The sequence below is a fragment of the Myotis lucifugus genome, unplaced genomic scaffold, assembly GCF_000147115.1.
Source record: "Myotis lucifugus unplaced genomic scaffold, Myoluc2.0 scaffold_45, whole genome shotgun sequence".
Classification (NCBI taxonomy): Eukaryota; Metazoa; Chordata; class Mammalia; order Chiroptera; family Vespertilionidae; genus Myotis; species Myotis lucifugus.
In genome coordinates, this window is record NW_005871093.1 from 5,789,313 (window position 1) to 5,797,366 (window position 8,054).

Here is an 8,054-nt window from a genome sequence, read left to right on the forward strand (position 1 = left end):
CCTTTTTTTTAAAAAAAAAAATTAACCTTCAGTGAAGTTTTAAACTGTACCATGTGCTCGTGATCGAACTGGTACAAGTCGACTGCGTTTACCCCATCTCTGCGAGGGCGCGTGTGTTTTTCTCCTGGTGGACTTGAGGTGACAGAGCCGTGAGGCACGAACCAAGGATAAAGTTCCACACTTGGAGGGGAAGGAAGGAAAGTTACTTTGGAGGAGCTGATGTCTTTCCCTATCCGTGCACAGGTTTGGAATTTTGACGACTTAGGAGATCGGTGATTGTTTTTAAGTAAAATTAAAAAATAGATACCAAGACATACTTAAGAGTTTTTATGTTGTAACTTAAGATCACGAGGCTGATGTTTTATATACGAAGCATCGTCCCTAATCATTGTTTTCTTGAATAGGCTTAGTTTTTTGGTTAAAAGTTGTACAACTTCTATTATTATTTTTTAATGGATGCCAGTTGAGTCCTTTCGACGCTTATGTGTAAAAAAAAAAAAAGATCTTTGAATCAATCTTTCTTTAATGTACAGAAAGCTTCAAGAAGGCTAATGTATTTAGTTTTGTCAGCCTTTTCCCTGTGGTAGGACTTGATTTCTTGTAGTTTCTGCTTGCTTTTGTACAGAGGAGGAAGTGCCCAGGTGAGGGATATAATTTGATTTCATTTCTTTTTGTTCACTCCTTTAATGTACTTTTAAAAAAATCTTCACCCGAGGATATGTTTTAATTGATTTGAGAGAGGGAGAGAGAGAGAAACATTGCCTCCTGTATGTGCCGGTAGGTACTAGGGATCAACTGCAGCCGAGGTACGTGCCTTGACCTGGATAGGAACCCCAACACGTTTTGGTGTACCAGAGGAACGCTCCAACTACCTGAGCGACCCGGCCAGGGCTAATGTAATAATTTATAGGATAATTTCATTCGTGTTCGATTGCAGTTTGTGACTATTGGGTGTTTACATATAAAAAGAAACCTGGAAAGTGAGTCCATGCTGTAGGAAGGCTCTTGAAATATAATTATAGCATCTTAGAGCTGAATGGGTCTTGGAGATGTTTAGGTTCTCCTGCCTGCTTTGCCAGGTGGTCCCAGAGAATTGAGATTGACACACACTGTAAATGATGAGAGTCAGGAGTAGAATCCAGTGCTTTTCCTACCTCATCCCTGTACCTAAATTAAAACCATGGAATGGTACTCCTTTTTAATGATGTTAGTCCACTTTTGTGTCAGTTTGTGGTATAAGATAAGGTCCATGCCCTGGCCGGTTTGGCTCAGTGGATAGAGCGTCGGCCTGCTGACTGGAGGGTCCCAGGTTCGATTCCGGTCAAGGGCATGTACCTTGGTTGCAGGCACATCCCGTTGTGGGTGTGCAGGAGGCAGCTGATCGATGTTTCTCTCTCATCGATGTTTCTAACTCTCTATCCCTCTCCCTTCCTCTCTGTAAAAAATCAATAACATATTAAAAAAAAAAGATAAGGTCCATTTACGGGAGGGGTGGGGATCCTAATCTGGTTCTTTTTATTGTCCTGTTAAGACTTTCAGATTGCTTCGGAGAAGTACTCGAGTTCTTCTAAATATAACATTATTCTAAGGTTGCCCTATTTTTAAAAAAAACAACATACCAAACATTGATAGAGTGAAAAATTACTTGTGGGAATCTGCCATATCCTTTTCAAATGTCATTTTTTGAGCAGTTGATTCCTCACACTAATATTATCAGATGTTAATTTTTCAGGTATGATGCTAAAGGAGTATAAGAAACATGATAGAGAAGAGACAAATTCTAAGTCCTTTAAGTACTGAGCCATGTAAAAGTGGCTGTAACTAGCTAATTTAGAACTGGCAGCACAGGCTTTTTCATATAATTTACTAAAATCTTTGAAATATAATGATATATATGAAGTGTTCCTCTTAATGATGACAGTTGAAAACTGAAGGTTGAAACTTAATGGTATGTGTTTAATAAAAAATTCCCATACCAGTATTTGTAGAACCCTTTTAACAAAGGAATTCATAAATTGTGTTACATATTGGGGGTATATTGCCCACTTGGGAGTGTCTACAGTGGAAGCACTTTAGGAGGGTTTTTAAACTATTGTGTTTTGTGTTCACCAGGTTGGCATATTTATTTATTAGGCTATTAGGGATTTCTTAGAGGAGAACAAGTACGTGGTTGGGTTTCAGCTGCATTTGAGATACTGTTATTTCCAGTTCTTAATTTATGTTTATAATTATGTTTTTAATAGGATTTGAGTAGTTTTCTTCTAAGTACTACCTTTTGATTGCATGTATATTTTATAACAAATTTATATGATTTATTGACTTAAAGCTGTGAGTGTTGGTATGTTCTTAAAAGCATTATTATACATCTTAATTAAATTTACAGTGGTAGTTGTGAATGATGCACACATTTAATGACTGGGTGTTATATATTGATGATTATGTTTTTTGTACTGTGTCTTTGAATCTGTGCTACATAACTCCCTACTGAAGTACTTCAGGCAGGACAGTAGTTGGGAAAATCTTAGTTGGGAAAATTCACTTTATCAGAATACTTTTAGTTAATTTACTTACTGATTTTAAAGAGAGAGAGAGGGAGAGAGACATTGATTTGTTGCTCCACCCATTCACGCACTCATTGCTTGATTTGAAAAAATGTATTTTTTTATTGATTTCAGAGAGGAAGGGAGAGGGAGAGAGAGAAACATAAATGATGAGAGAGAATCATTGACCGGCTGCCTCCTACACGCCTCCTACTGGGGATCAAGCCTGCAAACTGGGCGTGTGCCCTGACCTAGAATTGAACGCTCAACCACTGAGCCACACCAGCTGGGTTGATTCTTTTTCTTTTTAATTTTCTATTTTTTATTGAATTTACTTGGGTTATATTCATTAATAAAATTTTATAGATTTAAGGTGTGCAATTCTATAATACATCATCTCTATATTGTATTGTGTGTTTATCACCCAAGTCATGTCTTTTTCCATCACCATTTCATTTGATTCTTGTATGCGCCCTGACTGGGGATGGAACCAGCAATCTTGGCTTATGGGGACGATGCTTTACAAACTCAGCTACCCGGCCAGGGTCTATCAGAATCAATTCTTGATGTGATTATTTGACAGTAGTATGTTACATTGACTGTATTTAAGTCAAGGTGGGTTTTAAGGAGGAACTGAACCTACAAGCAGCCTGTTGTAGGTTAATATTTTTGTTGTATTGCTTTAACTATCTTAGTTTCTAAAGCCTAGAAACAACTGGGTTATTCATTTTTTGCTGCATCAATATATGAGAAATTTTAGCTGGTGTAATGAGGAAGGGCTATTAGAATATGGCCAGAATAACTTGCTTGCCTAGAAAACCATGACTAGAGCATATTGCGTTTTTTTGTTTGTTTGTTTGTTTTTTTCAGAGAGGGGAAGGGAGAGCGGGAGAGCGGGAGAGAAGGCTAGAAACATCTATGATGGGAGAGAATCCTCCTGCACGCCCCCTACTGGGGATTGAGCCTGCAACCTGGGCAGGTGCCCTGATTGGGAATCAAACCAGTTATCTCCTGGTTTACAAGTCAACTCTCAATCACTGAGCTATACAAATGGGGCTAGAGCAGCCATGGGCAAACTACGGCCCGCGGCCGGATCCGGCCGTTTGAAATGAATAAAACAAACAAACAAAAAAGACCGTACCCTTTTATGTAATGATGTTTACTTTGAATTTATATTAGTTCACACAAACACTCCATCCATGCTTTTGTTCCGGGCCTCCGGTCCAGTTTAAGAACCCATTGTGGCCCTCGAGTCAAAAAGTTTGCCCACCCCTGGGCTAGAGCATGTTTTAAGAGTTGGAGTTGCAAGACAGGCTCTTATTGGACAGTGGAATACTGAGCTCTTATGTTAATTTCTATAATTTAATTTCTTTAACAAGCTATACCACATTAGAGTGATTTATTTTATTAGAGGAAGGGAGGGAGGGAGAGAGAGAGAGAGAGACAGACACTTATGGGTTGCCTCCTGAATGCATCCTGGCTAGGGATCCTAAAAACCTGGGTATGTGCCCTGATTGGGAATCGAACCTACCCCCTTTTGGTGTATGGGACAATGCTCCAACCAACTGAGACACACTGCCCAGGGCTAGAGTTACTATTTTTATTTTTTATTTTATCCTTACCGAGGATATTTTTCTATTGACTTTGATTTTTTTAATATATTTGTTTTATTGATTTCAAGAGGGAAAGGGAGAAAAAGATAGAAACATTAATGATGAGAATCACTGATCAGCTGCCTCCTGCATGCTCCACACCAGGGATCAAGCCAGCAACCCGGGCATGTGCCCTGACTGGGAATCGAACCCTGACCTCCTGGTTCATAGGTCAACGTTCAACCACTGAGCCATGCCAGCCGGGCATTCTATTGACTTTTAGAAAAGGTGGAAGGGAGGAGGGAGAGAGTGTGGGAGACATCAATGTGAGAGGGAGACATCAGTTGGTTGCCTCCCACACTGGTGGGTCCGGGGATCGAGCCTGTGACCCTTTGGTGCTTGGACAGACACTCTACACTCTCACCACTGAGCAACTCCGGCTAGAGTTATTTTTAACTTAATGACAAACTGGTCGAAAGAGAAAAAAATAGGATAAAAAGCAAATCTTGACTTGGTACTTTGTCATCTCACTTAGAACTCTTAGGGTTATAGTTGTGCTTATTTAACCTCCATACTTTTCTGGGCCACTTCCTTTCAGGCTATCAAGTCCTTCCTTCCTTTCTTCCTTCACTCACTCACTCCCTCACTCACTCAATTTATTTATTTGTTTATTTATTTGTTTGTTTGTTTTAATCCTCACCTGAGGATGTTTTTCCCATTGATTCCTAGAGAGAGTGGAAGGGGGGGGAGGGAGAGAAATATCGTGAGAGAGACATGCCTTCCACAAGCGCCCCTGCCAGGGCTGGGGAACCTGCAACCAATGTATGTTCTCTTGACCAGGAATTGAACCCAAGACCCTTTGTGGGCTGAGGCTTTAACCACTTAGCCAAACTGGTCAGGGCTCAAGTACTTTATTGAGAGAAACGATTCTTACAAGGCGAAAGAACAAAGAAGCAGCATATTGTAGGGAGAGGTAGCCCTTGAACTCATGAAAAGTAGATGCATAATGAGATAGTCTAGGACTTGAAAATATCTTATCATTTATAGTTTATACAACCTTTGGAGAACTGCTTTGACATTTTCTCTCAATTATATGTACAGCAGTAGCTGGAACATAAAAAACATCAATTGGCATTTGCTCTGAATGGTTATTTGAGAGTGAGTGACTTATTTTGGTAACCTAAAATCTGAAATAGGATTTAGAGGCAGCTGTCTCAATATCCTTCTAGTCAGCCTTTTCTCCTTTCATTTTCATTTTTTTCTCTTGCTTTCTTTGAACATTAGTCAGAATAATAACCAGAACAAAATTATATAAACTTAAAAATACCCAGTGTTAAGGGGTGTTGTAGGTATTTCAGTTTTAGCCTTTTAAAAAAAATTGATTTTAGAGCCTGGCTGGTGTGGCTCACTGGTTGAGTGTTGACCCATGAACCAGGAAGCTCCAGTTTGATTACCTGTCAGAGAACATGACCAGATTTCAGGCATGATCCCCAGCAGGAGGTGTGCAGGAGGTAGCCGATCAGTGATTCTCATCATTGATGTTTCTATCTCCCTTCCTCTCTCTGAAATGAATAAGAATATATGTTTAAAAAAATGAGTTAGAGAAAGGGGGAGGACAAGAGAGAAACATCGATTTGTTCCACTTATTTCTGCATTCACTGGTTGATTTTTGTATGTGCCCTGACCATCGAACCCACAACTTTTGGGTATTGGAACGATATTTGAACCAACTTGGTTTTTAAAGTAATCAGAAGAAATGGTTTAAAAACAAGCAAAATTGAGAAAAAAGGAAGTTAAGGTGAGAAGCACACACAAAGCACCAGAAAAGAGGATTACCAGTGTAGCCAATTAAAATATTTTGCCTGGGTGAGAAATGAAGATCAGATGCTGAATTTGTTAATGGCTCTGTTTGCTATTGGCAAGGACTGACTAGAAATGTGTAAGTGGCTGCAGTTGGGGACTGAAGCAATGAGGATGATTCCCTCATTTCTGATTAGGGCACTAGGGCCATTCAGTGAGACTGGAATTATCTGTTAAAGTAGCAAGTTTAGGAGGATGAGGTGGGGTAATAAGAATTTAGTTTAGAAACAGTTGGGTTTGAGGTATTATGAGGTATCTAGGCGGTACTGCTATGTTGTTGACTATATGGGTCTTGATCAGGAGGGCCATTTGTATATTTATAACATTCACGGACCATACAAAATTATCAACTTAAAAATTAACTTGTTATATTTGGTCAAACTTTTTTTTTTGCATGTACAAAGCTGTTGGTTTATTCAGCCACAGAGTTGGGGAAAGGCTTCCAGTGGCTCAGGTCAGAGTCTCTCCTTTAAGTCCTGGCTACCCAAGAAGAGAAGGGGTCCTCAGTAGGCAAGCTGATTTTTTTTTAGTGTGGTCTCAACTGGCTGTGATACTGTGAAGAAACACTTGTGTCCTCTGTTTTGTTGTCAGGGATATATCTCTAACTAGTAGCCCTGCGCACGAATCCGTGCGCCAGTAGCTCGCTGCCGCCCTCCTGTAGCTCCTCCCGCCCCCCTCAAAGCTTTCTGTCCTGCCCCTCCTGTAGCTCTCTGCCGCCCGCTAGTAGCCAGTAGCTCGCTGCTGCCCTCCTGTAGCTCTCCGCCCGCTGCCCTGCCCTGTAGCTCCCTCTGCCCCCAGCCCCCCTCCCCCCATAGCTTGCTGCCCTGCCCCCTCCTGTAGCTCTCCGCTGCCCACTTGTAGTTCGCTGCCCCACCCTCCTGCTGATCCGTGATCCGGTTGTTATGAGGTCGGTCGTCATGCTGCAAGGCATAACGACCATTTGCATATTACATCTTTATTATATAGGATTATTATATAGGATTGGTAATGAAAAGAAGCTCAGTGGTTGGCTTCATAGTCTTCTGGTACAGCAAATTTTGTGCAGGGGATGGTGGGATGAGTCGTCAAGGACATCTGGTGTGCATGGATCCAACATTTTCCGTAAGTGGTGCAAATGCTCTTGGAAACTGGTGACTTAGCTATTGGACTATCTGGAAAGGTAGCCTTAACCTGTAAATGAGAAGACCAAGGAGAATCTTTTTTTTTTCCGCCTCATGCCCTGACGTACAACCAGCGGCCACCACTGTCACTTTCTCTATCGGGTACTACTTCCCAAACATTTTTTGTTTTTAATCCTCACCCAAGGATATTTTTCCATTGATTTTTTTTTTGTGTGTGTGAGAGAGTGGAAGAGATGGGGAAAGACAGAAATATCGAGAAACATGAACCCCAACCAGGGCCTGGGTCAGGGAGGAACCTGCATCCGAGGTACGTGCCTTTGACTGGAATTGAACCCAGGACCCTTCAGTCCGCAGGCCAACACTATCCACTGAGCCAAACCGGCTAGGGCAGTGATGGCAAACCTATGACTCGTGTCAGAGGTGACACGCGAACTCATTTTTTTGGTTGATTTTTCTTTGTTAAATGGCATTTAAATATATAAAATAAATATCAAAAATATACATCTTTGTTTTACTATGGTTGCAAATATCAAAAAAATTTCTATATGTGACACGGCACCAGAGTTAAGTTAGGGTTTTTCAAAATGCTGACATGCGGAGCTCAAAAGGTTCACCATCACTGGGCTAGGGCTTTGATCAAACATTTAATTAACTCACCCCTAATGCCTTGGTAGGGTCAGACCTAATGATTTTGTGGGTGGGCCTTACATGACCCTGGGCCACATGTCCCCCACCTCTGGTCTAGATCAAGAAGACTGGACTGGGCACATTATTCCTACTTTTAAAAATAACTAATAAAAGAAAATGGTCTCTCTCTTTTTTTAATCCTCATCCGAGGACATGCTTATTGATTTTAGAAGGGGAGGGAGAGTGAGAGACAGAGAGAAACATCAATGTGAGAGAGAACATTGATCAGTGTCTCCCTATATACCAGACCCTGA

General features: G+C 40.9%; 1 protein-coding gene across 1 annotated transcript in view; it reads left to right on the forward strand.

Moving 5' to 3' along the window:
* Window positions 1-8,054, forward strand: part of BAZ1B (bromodomain adjacent to zinc finger domain 1B) — a 73,428-nt gene that overhangs the window by 508 nt on the left and 64,866 nt on the right.